The sequence below is a fragment of the Bufo gargarizans genome, chromosome 4 (genome assembly GCF_014858855.1).
Source record: "Bufo gargarizans isolate SCDJY-AF-19 chromosome 4, ASM1485885v1, whole genome shotgun sequence".
NCBI classification, from domain to species: Eukaryota; Metazoa; Chordata; class Amphibia; order Anura; family Bufonidae; genus Bufo; species Bufo gargarizans.
Window position 1 is genome coordinate 126,090,289 of NC_058083.1, and position 14,025 is coordinate 126,104,313.

A 14,025-nucleotide genomic window follows, 5' to 3' on the forward strand; every position below is an offset into this window, starting at 1 on the left:
AGTATATAAGCTTCTGCATCACAGCCCAGAACTTTAACCACTAATTTCTCATATAATTTTTTTTAAATTAGTAACTGGCTATGCAGCTATTATAGCTGAGTGGTTAAGTGCCTTGCCTCAAATACAGAAGGTCGTGAATTTGAATTCCGGCAGGAACTTTTCTGAAATCCAGGCTAAATTAGATTTAAATTCACTGGGGTGTCCCCAAGCACTGACTCCATATATGGATATAGCTATATACAGTGGATATAAAAAGTCTACACACCCCTGTTAAAATGTCAGGTTTCTGTGCTGTAAAAAAATGAGACAAAGATAAATCATTTCAGAACGTTTTCCACCTTTAATGTGACCTATAAACTGTGCCACTCAATTTAAAAACAAACTGAAATCTTTTAGGTGGAGGGAAGAAAACAAAACAAAAACTAAAATAAAGTGGTTGCATAAGTGATAACTGGGGATGTAGCTGTGTTCAGAATTAGGCAATCACATTAAAAATCATGTTAAATAGGAGTCAGCATACACCTGCCATCATTTAAAGTGCCTCTGAATAACCCCAAATAAAGTTCACCTGCTGTAGTTGGTCTTTTCTAAAATTTTCTTAGCCGCATCCCACAGCAAAAGCCATTGACTCAATTTAAAAACAAACTGAAATCTTTTAGGTGGAGGGAAGAAAACACCTGCTCTAGTTGGTCTTTTCTGAAATCCCACAGCAAAAGCCATGGTCCACAGAGAGCTTCCAAAGCATCAGAGGGATCTCATTGTTACAAGGTATCAGTCAGGAGAAGGGTACAAAAAAATTTCCAAGGCATTAGATATACCATGGAACACAGTGAAGACAGCCATCATCAAGTGGAGAAAATATGGCACAACAGTGACATTACCAAGAACTAAACGTCCCTCCAAAATTTATGAAAAGACGAGAAGAAAACTGATCTGGGAGGCTATCAAGAGGCCTAAAGCAACAATATGTCACCGCTAGCTCTGTGAGAAGATCTGGCAGACATTTTTCTCTACCTGTTGTATGATGTTCTTTGTTTTGGTTTCACTTTCTATCTCCTTTCCTTCTCCCAGCTGTCATCTATTTGCACTGATTATCTCCCTTTATATTCCCCCCCATACTGCCTCACTTTGTGGTTTATACTTCTTCCTGGATTGTGTTCACTGCTGGAGGCTCCTGCTCCTGATTCCTCAGATAAGTCTGTTTCCTTTATTTGTGTTTTCTTGCTGGCTTGATTGTAGGTGACCCTTACTCCGTCCGTATTAGGTGCAGGGAGCCGGTGGTCGTGTCCCCTCACTATTGTAGGGTTTTCAGGTGTCACATAGTATAAGGTACGAGGGCATGCAATTGTCTACCATTAAGACCTTTTGCATGGGCATAGCAGTCAGGGAGAGCTCTAGGGGTTTTATAGGGCTCACCCATATGCTCCTTAGTTTGGGATTAAGCCAGTCGGATGTTTGTTTATAAGTTGCAGCTTTCTGCAACAACATCCGTGACATTATAAACCGCCATAACCGTCTTAATCATGGATCCGGTTTCAGCCTTGATTGACCGCATGCAAGGTCTTTCACTGGAGGTAGCAGATCTCCGTAAAACTGTGTCTCAGTTTCAGGTGACCGGTTCTGCTTGCGTTTATGGTGTTTGTTCCGAGACTAAGATCTCGCTTTTGGATACGTTCTCCGGGGGTAGTGAGAATTTTGTTCGCTTTAGAGAGGCTTGCAAACTCCATTTTCGCCTACTTCCCCATTCCTCTGGTGATGAGGAGCAGAGGGTGGAGATCATCATCTCGCTGCTCAGGAATATAATGCTCAGTCTTGGGCCTTTTAGCTGCCGGTCGGGGCACGGCCCCTCCGATCGGTGGATGAATTTTTTGCAGCCCTGGGACAGATATATGATGACCCGGATCGTATTTCTCTGGCTGAATCTAAACGGCATCTTTTATGCCAAGGTAAACAGTCCGCAGAGATATATTGTTCAGAATTTCGGAGATGGGAAGCTGATACTGGTTGGAAAGATGCCCATCTCCGAAGTCAATTTTGCCATGGTCTTTCGGAAAGATTGAAAGATGCATTTGCTTTTCATGAGAGACCAGCCTCGTTAGAATCTGCCATGTCTCTAGCTGTTCGTATTGACAGGCATCTTAGAGACAGGAGACTACTCCTTCCTGTCATATTCAGTCCATGGACAGTGGCGCTGTCTCATTCAGTGCGCAGGGGTCTCAGTCTCTGTCAATCCCCTCTGAGGAGGAGGCCATGCAGATGGGTTTGCTTACCTCTGATAGTAGAGGATTCAGCTCTCAGAGGAGGGTTTGTTTCTGTTGTGGGGGTATAAATCATTTGGCTAATGTTTGCCCCTCTAGGAGATTCATGGAGTTTTCTGAGGGTAATAAAAAAAATAAGTAAAAAAACCCTCTAAAAACTTTCCATTTGATACTATTGGCAAGGTTGATGTGGAAATTGAAGGTTTGCCATTTACTTGTATTTCCTGTTTTCTCCTACCTGCCAGTGTGGCGCTAGACAGCAAAAACATTGTGAGATTTTTGTAGATAGTGGAGCAGCTGTCAATCTCATTGATAATCAATTTGCAATAACTCATGGTTTCCAGGTATGCACTTTGGAAAAGGATATACCTGTTTTTGCTATCGATTCTCAAAGCTCCACTTTCTCAAAGATCGTTAAAGGACATAGTTCACAATATCCGTTTGACTGTGGGTGGCGGTCATGTTGAGGATATGCATGTTTCGTCTTAAGCGGATTGCCTACTCCTCTAGTGATGGGGCTACCCTGGCTCACTAAACATAACCCCACCATTGATTGGCAAGCAAGGCAAATAAATGGTTGGAGTGAGTTTTGCAGAGAGAATTGCCTCACGGCGTTTCTTTCAGAGATTTCTACCAAGACTGTGCCATCTTTTCTCTCTTAATTTTTGGATGTGTTTTCCGAGAGTTGTGTCCAGGAGTTGCCCCCGCACCGGGAGTACGACTGCCCTATTAATCTCATCCCAGGCGTCAAACTGCCACAATCACCTTTATGCAATCTCTCCCAACCTGAAAGAGTCGCTATGTGTACTTATATCTTTGCGTGCCTGTGAAAGGTCACACATCCGACTCTCAAAGTCACCTGTTGCCGCTGTTTTGTTTTTTTTGTTAAGAAAAAAGATGTTTTTTTAAGACCTTGTCTGGATTTCAGGGATTTCAGATTGTTGGGGCTAAGGTTTTTTCTAAGTTGGATTTAAGAGGGGCATACAACCTAGTCAGGTAAGGGGACGAATGGAGGATGGCCTTCAATACCCCTGAGGGTCATTTCGAGAATTTGGTTATGCCCTTTGGTTTGATGAATGCTCCGGCCGTCTTCCAACATTTTGTGAACAGCATTTTTCATCATTTAATGGGAAAATTTGTACTGGTGTATCTGGATGACATTTTGATTTTTTTCTCCTGATTTCAAAACTCATCGGGACCACCTACGTCAGGTCTTGCTGATTCTGCGTGATAATAAATTGTACGTTAAACTGGAAAAATGTGTGTTTGCGGTTACGGAGATTCAATTTCTTGGTTTTCTTCTCTCCGCTTCTGGTTTTCACATGGACCCTGAGAAGGTCCGCGCTGTGCTTGATTGGGAGCTTCCTGAGAATCAGAAGGCACTGATGCGGTTTTTGGGTTTTGCCAATTATTACAGAAAGTTCATTTTGAATTATTCCTCTGTTGTTAAGCCACTCACTGATATGACTAAAAAGGGGGTACATTTTTCCTCCTGGTCCGTAGATGCGCTTAAATCCTTTTCTACTATCAAAGAGAGTTTTGCTTCCGCTCCCATTTTGGTACAACCTGATGTCTCTCTACCTTTTATTGTTGAGGTGGACGCTTCTGAGGTGGGTGTAGGTGCAGTTTTATCTCAGGGTCCCTCTCCTGCCAAATGGCGACCGTGTGCCTTTTTCTCAAGAAAACTATCCTCTGCAGAGAGAAATTACGATGTGGGAGATAGGGAGTTGTTGGCTATCAAATTAGCTTTTGAGGAATGGCGCCATTGGTTAGAGGGAGCCAGACACCCTATTACCGTGTTTACAGAACATAAGAATCTGGGCTAATTGGAATCGTCCAAGCGTCTGAACCCGAGACAGGCCAGATGGTCTTTGTTCTTTTCTAGATTTAATTTTGTTGTTATGCTCCGCCCTGGGGTTAAAAATGTGGAGGTGGAAGCCCTGTCATGTTGTTTTCCGGTAGGGGGGAACTTTGAAGACCCGGGTCCCATTTTGGCTGAAGGGGTGGTCGTCTCTGCTCTTTATCCTGATTTGGAGGCAGAGGTTCAGGCAGCCCAGGCAGAGGCTCCTGATCTTGGTCCCCCTGGGAGGTTGTTTGTGCCTCTCGCTTTACGACACAAGGTTTTTAAGGAGCACCGCGATACTCTCCTTGCTGGGCACCCAGGGAGTAGAGCCACAGTGGATCTCGTTGCTCAGAGATTCTGGTGGCCGGATCTTCGTAAGACGGTTGAGGGTTTTATGGCAGCCTGCGAGACCTGTGCTTGTGCCAAGGTCCCTCATTCACGGCCATCGGGTTCTCTCCTCCCGTTACCCATTCCTTCCCATCCTTGGACGCATCTGTCCATGGACTTCATTACAGACCTGCCTCTTTCCTCGGGGAAGACTGTGATTCTGGTAGTAGTGGACCGTTTTAGCAAAATGGCGCGTTTCATTCCCTTTCCTGAGTTACCCAATGCTAAGACACTGGCGCAAGCGTTTGTTGATCACATTGTTAAATTGCATGGCATTCCTTCAGACATCGTTTCTGATAGTGGCACGCAATTTGTTTCCACATTCTGGAAGGCCTTCTGTTCTCACTTGGGGGTTCGGTTATTGCTCTCTTCTGCTTTTCAGCCGCAGTCGAATGGTCAGACCGAACGCGTCAATCAGAATCTATAGACATATCTGCGCTGTTTTATGGCGGAGAATCAGGAGGATTGGGGTTCTTTTTTGTCCCTTGCTGAGTTTGCTTTAAATAACCATCGCCAGGAATCCTCTGATAAGTCACCATTTTTTGGTGCATATAGGTTTCATCCGCAGTTTGGGACAGTCTGGAGAGGGGTCTTCTGGTTTACCTGATGAGGAGAGATTTTCCTCGTCTTTGTCATTTATTTGGCAAAAGATTCAGGGTAGATTCAGGATGAGTGAGAGATATAAGCGTGTGGCGGATAAGACACGTGTGCCTGGTCTGGACCTGAATGTGGGGGATCTGGTGTGGTTGTCTACAAAGAATATCAAACTGAAGGTTCCCTCCTGGAAGTTGGGTCCTAGGTTTATTGGGCCTTACAAGATCTTGTCCGTCATCAATCCCGTTGCCTTCCGTCTTGATCTTCCTCAGACTTGGAAGATCTATAATGTTTTTCATAGGTCCCTATTAAAACCTTATTTCCAACCCACTGTACCCTCCTTTTTGCCTCCTCCTCCGATTGTTGTTGATGGCAATCTTAAATTTCAGGGCTCTAGGATTGTGGATTCTCGTATTATCCGCGGTTCTCTCCAGTACCTCATTCATTGGGACAGTTATGGTCCTGAGGAGAGGATGTGGGTCCCAGTGGTGCACATTAAGGCCACTTGTCTCATCAGGGCTTTCCATAGGTCTCATCCTAAGAAGGTGGGCTCTGGGTGTCTGGAGTCCACCCATAGAGGGAGGGGTACTGTCATCGCTAGCTCTGTGAGAAGATCTGGCAGACATTCTTCTCTACCTGTTGTATGATGTTCTTTGTTTTGGTTTCACTTTCTATCTCCTTTGCTTCTCCCAGCTGTCATCTATTTGCACTGATTGTCTCACTTTATATTCCCCCCCATACTGCCTCACTTTGCGGTTCATAGTTCTTCCTGGATTGTGTTAACTGCTGGAGGCTCCTGCTCCTGATTCCTCAGATAACTCTGTTTCCTTTATTTGTGCTTTCTTGCTGGCTTGATTGTAGGTGACCCTTACTCCGTCTGTTTTAAGTGCAGGGAGCTGGTGGTCGTGTCACCTCACTATTGTAGGGTTTTCAGGTATCACATAGTATAAGGTACGAGGGCATGCAATTGTTTAACATTAAGACCTTTGCATGGGCATAGCCGTCAAGGAGAGCTCTAGGGGTTTTATAGGGCTCACCCATATGCTCCTTAGTTTGGAATCAAGCCAGTCGGATGTTTGTTTATAAGTTCCAGCTTTCTGCAACACCATCCGTGACATATTAAAGGAGCTGCAGGAATATCTGGCAAGTACTGGCTGTTTGGTCCATGTGACAACAATCTCCCGCATTCTTCATATGTCAGGGCTATGGGGTAGAGTGACAAGATGAAAGCCTTTTCTTACAAAGAAAAACATCCAAGCCAGGCTACATTTTGCAAAAACACATCTGATGTCTCCCAAAAGCATGTAGGAAAAGGTGTTATGGTCTGATGAACTTATTGGCCATAATTTCAAAAGATATGTTTGGCCCAAAAACAACACTGCACATAACCAAAAGAACACTATACCCACAGTGAAGTGTGGTGGTGGCTGCATCATGCTTTGGGGCTGTTTTTCTTCTGCTGGAACTGGGGCCTTAGTTAAGCTAGAGGGAATTATGAACAGTTCCAAATACCAGTCAATATTGGCACAAAACCTTCAGGCTTCTGCTAGAAATCTTTCAGCATCACAACGACCCAAAGCATACATCCAAATCAACAAAGGAATGGCTTCTCCAGAAGAAGATTAAAGTTTTGGAATGGCCCAGCCAGAGCCCAGACCTGAATCCGATTGAAAATCTGTGGGGTGATCTGAAGAGGTCTGTGCATAGGAGATGCCCTCGCAATCTGACAGATTTGGAGTGTTTTTTCAAATAAGAGTGGGCAAATCTTGCTAAGTCAAAATGTGCCATGCTGATAGACATGCCCAAAAAGACTGCTGTAAAAAAAATCTCAAGGTGCTTCAACAAAGTATTAGTTTAAGGATGTGCACACTTATGCAACCATATTATTTTTATATTTTTTCTTCCCTCTACCTAAAAGATTTCAGTGAGTGGTACAGTTTATAGGTCCCATTAAAGGTGGAAAAAGTTCTGAAATTAATTATCTTTGTCTCATTTTTTTACATCACAGAAACCTGACATTTTAACAGGGGTGTGTAGACTTTTTATATCCATTGTATATAGTCAGAGCAGGGACACCTAAGTCGAACTAGATTCCCGACACCATCCCCTCTTCAGAGCAGGGGGTGCCTGGGGTTCTGCCATTTACTTCCATTGTGCTCGGTAGAACAACCGAGCATTGCAAATTGTTCTACCCGAGCACTTTGGTGCTCACTCAACACTAATATAGACCACAGATTTAAACCCATAGTAAGAGGGCGTGCTAGCTTTACTAGTAAAGATAGTAAAGATAGTAAAAACCAAACAATTGATAGTAAAGATAGTAAAAACCAAACAATTGATGTCATGTAAGAAATTGTAAGTAACCACTTTAAGGAAGGCAAAAAGCCAGATGTACATTTCGCTGGTGCGCTTCTTCTGGGGGCGCACCAGCAAAACGTACATCAGGCTTTTTTCCTTCCCTAAAGGGGTTCTCCGGGCTTAACCTTTTTTTGGGTATTAAAAGCTAACCTGTGGAGGAAAGATTATTGATCCCATACTTACCTTCCAGAGTGCAGCCGTTCTTGAGATCTACCTCCCGGTCACATGGTCCCTCCAGATGGCTTTTCTTTGCTTCCAGCCGAAGTCCGTCTTCTTGTCTTCCTGTCTTCTCTTCCTTGCAGGAGATGGCGCAAAGAGGGAACAGGATGGCAAACAGGAGCACTGCATGGCACAATAAGTGCAATGGGTGGCACAAGGGGGCAATTGATGGCACAAGGGGGCACTGGTTGGCAAACAGGGGCACTGGTTGGCAAACAGGGGCACTGGTTGGCAAACAGGGGCACTGGATGGCAAACAAGGGGCACTGGATGGCCAACAAGGGGGCACAGGATGGCACAATGGGGCAATGGATGGCACAATGTGGGAACTTGATGGCATAAGGGGGGCGATTGATGGCAAACAGGGACACTGGATGTCAAACAAGGGGGAACTACATGGCATAGTGGGGGCACTGGATGGTACTAGGGGGCACTGGATGGCACAAGGGGGCATTGGCTGACAAATAGGGGGCATTGGATGGCACTAGGGGCACTGGATGTCACTGTTATGAGGCACTGAGGATGTCACTGTTATGGGGGGCACTATGGATGTCACTGCTATAGATGCACTGTGACATGTCACTGTTATGGGGGCACTGTGGATGTCACTGTTATGGGGGCACTGTGGATGTCACTGTTATGGGGGCACTGTGGATGTCACTGTTATGGGGGCACTGTGGATGTCACTGTTATGGAGACACTGTGGACTTCACTGTTATGGGGGGCACTGTGGATGTTACTGTTATGGGGGCACTGTGGATGTCACTGTTATGGGGGCACTGTGGACGTCAGTGTTATGGGGGGCACTTTGGATGTCACTCTTATGGGGGCACTGTGGATGTCACTCTTATGGGGGCACTGTGGATGTCATTGTTATGGGCACTGAGTATAAGTGATAGGGCTCGTGCACAGAAGCGTATCTGTTTTGTAGTCTGCTAGTCACAGATCCACTAAATAAGGTTACTGTCTGTGTGCGATTCACATTTTTATTTTTGCAGTCCCATTTAGTTCTATGGGTTTTAGATCTGCATTATGTGGGTATAAGGTGTAAAAGGATGATACCCGCATCCCATATGTGATTAACAGTGAACATCTTTTTTTCTGGAAGCGCTTCCACCTACAGTACTGTTCCTCAGCATTGATCGGAGGACTGGCCGAATAATACCTGCATAATACACGTGGGACGACGAAGGACTGACATCACGCCCATGTGTTCAACCTATCGCAAGCCCCTAGAAGGGGAGCCGGACCTGAACGAGCTGCTACAGGCCATGAAGACTCCAGGACAGGTAACGGCAGTTCTGGATGTTGTAAGCACAGCAATGTGGGACGCCACGGATGGCTCAATATCCAGCTTCCTGAATTAGATATAACTTTACAACTGCTGTTGGAGTTCAACAATATCGATTTACATTACCACAAACAAACTGTTATATTATTGGAACTTTGCTATATTTTAATAACCCTTATAATTACTGGGAATTATTTTAGCATCAATTGTATATATAAAAATCTAATGGCTACTGGCAACATAATTGATATATTGAGAACTATAAAAGGACATCATATAATACACCTTCCTCCATGTCAATCAATGAAATAATGACTGCAGGAATATGATAGGAGGCCGTTTTATGTCCACAAAAAAAGCTTGTTAATAAAAACAGAAGGTATTCTTTGCACTTTGCTTAATTAGGGGAAGATAAAATCATCTTTATGTGTTTCTGATTTCAATGGGAAAACGTGATTACCAACTGGACATTTACGAGAATCTTTCCATACTTCAAGGACCTTGTGAATTCATATCTGTATAAACACACAATTTATTTATATTTATATTTTTATTATTTTTTACTATTATAGCATCTTTCATAATTGTTTTTTTAATGTATTTCAGTAATAAATGTTTATATCTGCATATGACCAGGTGAGGCTTGCCTGTCTATATATAGATATACTAAATATAAATCATGCATATTGCCACATGCAAAAATGCCCATACTATAAAAATATTAAAATATTTTCTCCACATGGCAAAAGGTGACATGGAAAAAAAAACATCAAAATGGCCGATTCGCCGCTTTTGGTCCCTTCATTTTCCACAAAAATAAAAAGTGATCAAAAGCTCCTACACACCTCAGAATGGTATCAATAAAAAGTACAGATTGCTCTGCAAAAAATGAATTCTTACACAGCTCCAAACACATAACTTAAAAAGTATTATAGGGGACAGAATATGGGGCAGAAAAAAAAAAAATGTATCGCCGGATTCGTACTGACCTGTAAAATGAAAGTAGCTGGTTGGTTTTATCGCACATTGAATGTCGTCAATAAAAAGACTGTAAAACTGTGGCAGTTTTTTGGAATTTGGAGTGCTTCCCACTACATCATATGCAATATTAAATAGAGTTGGAAAGTACAATTTGTCCCGCAAAACACAAGCCCTCATACGGCTATGTGAATGGAAAAGTAAAAAAGTTATGGCTCTGGGAAGGCAGGGAGTGCAAAACAAAAACAAAAAAAAAACTAAAAAACTCCAGGGTAGAAAGGGTTAAATTCCTTCCATCTAAGTCTAACTTTCAACAATAATGTTAAGACACTGAGAAAAATACATTTTGGTACTGAAATGTGGAACTTGTTAACATCTATATATAAGTTTTCCATCATTGTTCTCATTTCTGTAAGAACACATTCATATTGTACTCTATGGCTTAAAAAGACTTTGAACAGATTAACATTACTGGTAAATGAGTGCCAGATTCATATGTATAGTAAAACTGGTTTAGTCCAGCATCACTTTACTCTTCAGATCCGCAAATTCTGAATTTGACCAATATGTTCTGAACATTTTCTTGTATACTGAATTTCCTGTTTTGCACCCTATTTTAGTACAAAGCTGTTCTTGCCATTGGAAATGAGAATTGTCTTCATGTCTGGAACCTTGAAGGGCATGCAGACTATAATAGATTGTTGTAAAACATCCTCAATCAGTGCTTTATATGCTTGGCCACATAATGTGATTTCTAGAGCAACACAAGTTGCAATAAGTTTGAAATTCATTACAGTGTCTGGTTTATGGCTCTCATTAAGCATTAATTGGTAGTTGATGGCAACTGCTATTTTTAAAACCTTTAGTTCATAGCAAAATAATTAGTAACACTAAGTACAGGAACCATTAATAGCATTACTAATTGTAAATGTGGAGGTAAAAACACAACACAAATAGTTATTTTCAAACCCATATCTCATGGTAATTGGCTGGAGGACATCTGTGTCTGTATAGAAAGGTAAATAATTTAAATACTTTTACACTTTGTTCATTGAGAAGAACACTAATGGAATTAGAAAATCTTGGCAATTAAAAGAAATATACTAAAATTTAAAATTGGGTCATTTCTCATATTTTAATCTAGTTCATGCTTAACAAAAGCATTAAAGAAGTAGTTGTATTTTCTATCCCAAAAACAGTGCCACTTAAGTCCATGGCTGTGTCTGGTGCTGAATGGGACTGAGCTGTAATGTCAGATGCAAACCACAGAGAATATTGCCAATATTTGAAAGGAAAAAAACAACCTTTTTTTAAGACAATACCTTTAACTCCTTAAAAGAGTTTTCCGAGTTCAAGGAGTGTTCCCATATGGGATATATAATGCATATCTTATCTTGGAACAGGGGCTCAGAGTGAATGGGGAACAAGCTGTGCATGTGGAGCAACCCTCCATTCACTGCTATGGACTTGCACTTTTCAAAGTCCCATATTAGTGAATGTAGAGGACCCAGGTGTGCTGCCCATTCACCTTGTCCCAGAGGTCAGGGGTGTAGTTAAAGGTTCATGGGCCCTGGTGCAAGAGTTCAGCTTGGGCCCCGCTCTCCTCCCTCAGTGCTTTGTGGCAAGGGGCAGGGAAGAACCTAGCCTTTCTACTGCCTGAGGTAAAATTGATGCCCATTGCCAAATTCTTAATCTAACCCTTCCTTTCAGTCCTATTGTTAAAGAGGTTGTCCTCTTTTTACTATTGATGACTAGAGTTGAGCGAACACCTGGATGTTCGGGTTCGAGAAGTTCGGCCGAACTTCCCGGAAATGTTCGGGTTCGGGATCCGAACCCGACCCGAACTTCGTCCCGAACCCGAACCCCATTGAAGTCAATGGGGACCCGAACTTTTCGGCACTAAAAAGGCTGTAAAACAGCCCAGGAAAGAGCTAGAGGGCTGCAAAAGGCAGCAACATGTAGGTAAATCCCCTGCAAACAAATGTGGATAGGGAAATTAATAAAATAAAAATAAAATAAATAAAAATTAACCAATATCAATTGGAGAGAGGTCCCATAGCAGAGAATCTGGCTTCATGTCACCCACCACTGTAACAGTCCATTGTCATATATTTAGGCCCAGGCACCCAGGCAGAAAAGAGAGGTTCCGTAACAGAGAATCTGGCTTCATGTCAGCAGATAATCAGTCTGCATGTCATAGCAGAGAATCAGGCTTCACGTAACCCAACATTGGAACAGTCCATTGGCATATATTTAGGCCCCGGCACCCAGACAGAGGAGAGGTTCATTCAACTTTGGGTTGCCTCACAATATAATGGTAAAATGAAAATAAAAATAGGATTGAATGAGGAAGTGCCCTGGAGTACAATAATATATGGTTAAGGGGAGGTAGTTAATGTCTAATCTGCACAAGGGATGGACAGGTCCTGTGGGATCCATGCCTGGTTCATTTTTATGAACGTCAGCTTGTCCACATTGGCTGTAGACAGGCGGCTGCGTTTGTCTGTAATGACGCCCCCTGCCGTGCTGAATACACATTCAGACAAAACGCTGGCCGCCGGGAAGGCAAGCACCTCCAAGGCATAAAAGGCTAGCTCTGGCCACGTGGACAATTTAGAGACCCAGAAGTTGAATGGGGCCGAACCATCAGTCAGTACGTGGAGGGGTGTGCACACGTACTGTTCCACCATGTTAGTGAAATGTTGCCTCCTGCTAACACGTTGCGTATCAGATGGTGGTGCAGTTAGCTGTGGCGTGTTGACAAAACTTTTCCACATCTCTGCCATGCTAACCCTGCCCTCAGAGGAGCTGGCCGTGACACAGCTGCCTTGGCGACCTCTTGCTCCTCCTCTGCCTTGGCCTTGGGCTTCCACTTGTTCCCCTGTGACATTTGGGAATGCTCTCAGTAGCGCGTCTACCAACGTGCGCTTGTACTCGCGCATCTTCCTATCACGCTCCAGTGCAGGAAGTAAGGTGGGCACATTGTCTTTGTACCGTGGATCCAGCAGGGTGGCAACCCAGTAGTCCACACACGTTAAAATGTGGGCAACTCTGCTGTCGTTGCGCAGGCACTGCAGCATGTAGTCACTCATGTGTGCCAGGCTGCCCAGAGGTAAGGACAAGCTGTCCTCTGTGGGAGGCGTATCGTCATCGTCCTGCCTTTCCCCCCAGCCACGCACCAGTGATGGGCCCGAGCTGCGTTGGGTGCCACCCCGCTGTGACCATGCTTCATCCTCATCCTTCTCCACCTCCTCCTCATCCTCGTCCTCCTCGTCCTCCAGTAGTGGGCCCTGGCTGGCCACATTTGTACCTGGCCTCTGCTGTTGCAAAAAACCTCCCTCTGAGTCACTTCGAAGAGACTGGCCTGAAAGTGCAAAGAAAGACCCCTCTTCCTCCTTCTCCTCCTCCTGGGCCACCTCCTCTTCCATCATCGCCCTAAGTGTTTTCTCAAGGAGACATAGAAGTGGTATTGTAACGCAGATAACGGCGTCATCGCCACTGGCCATGTTGGTGGAGTACTCGAAACAGCGCAACAGGGCACACAGGTCTCGCATGGAGGCCCAGTCATTGGTGGTGAAATGGTGCTGTTCCGCAGTGCGATTGACCCGTGCGTGCTGCAGCTGAAACTCCACTATGGCCTGCTGCTGCTCGCACAGTCTTTACAGCATGTGCAAGGTGGAGTTCCACCTGGTGGGCACGTCGCCTATGAGGCGGTGAGCGGGAAGGCCGAAGTTACGCTGTAGCGCAGACAGGCGAGCAGCGGCAGGATGTGAACGCCGGAAGCGCGAACAGACGGCCGCATTTTATGCAGCAGCTCTGACATGTCGGGGTAGTTGTGAATGAACTTCTTCACCACTAAATTCAGCACATGCGCCAAGCAAGGGATGTGGTTCAAACCGGCTAGTCCCAGAGCTGCAACGAGATTTCGCCCATTATCGCACACCACCAGGCCGGGCTTGAGGCTCAACGGCAGCACCCACTCGTCGGTCTGTTGTTCTATACCCCGCCACAACTCCTGTGCGGTGTGGGGCCTGTCCCCCAAACATATGAGTTTCAGAATGGCCTGCTGACATTTACCCCGGGCTGTGCTGAAGTTGG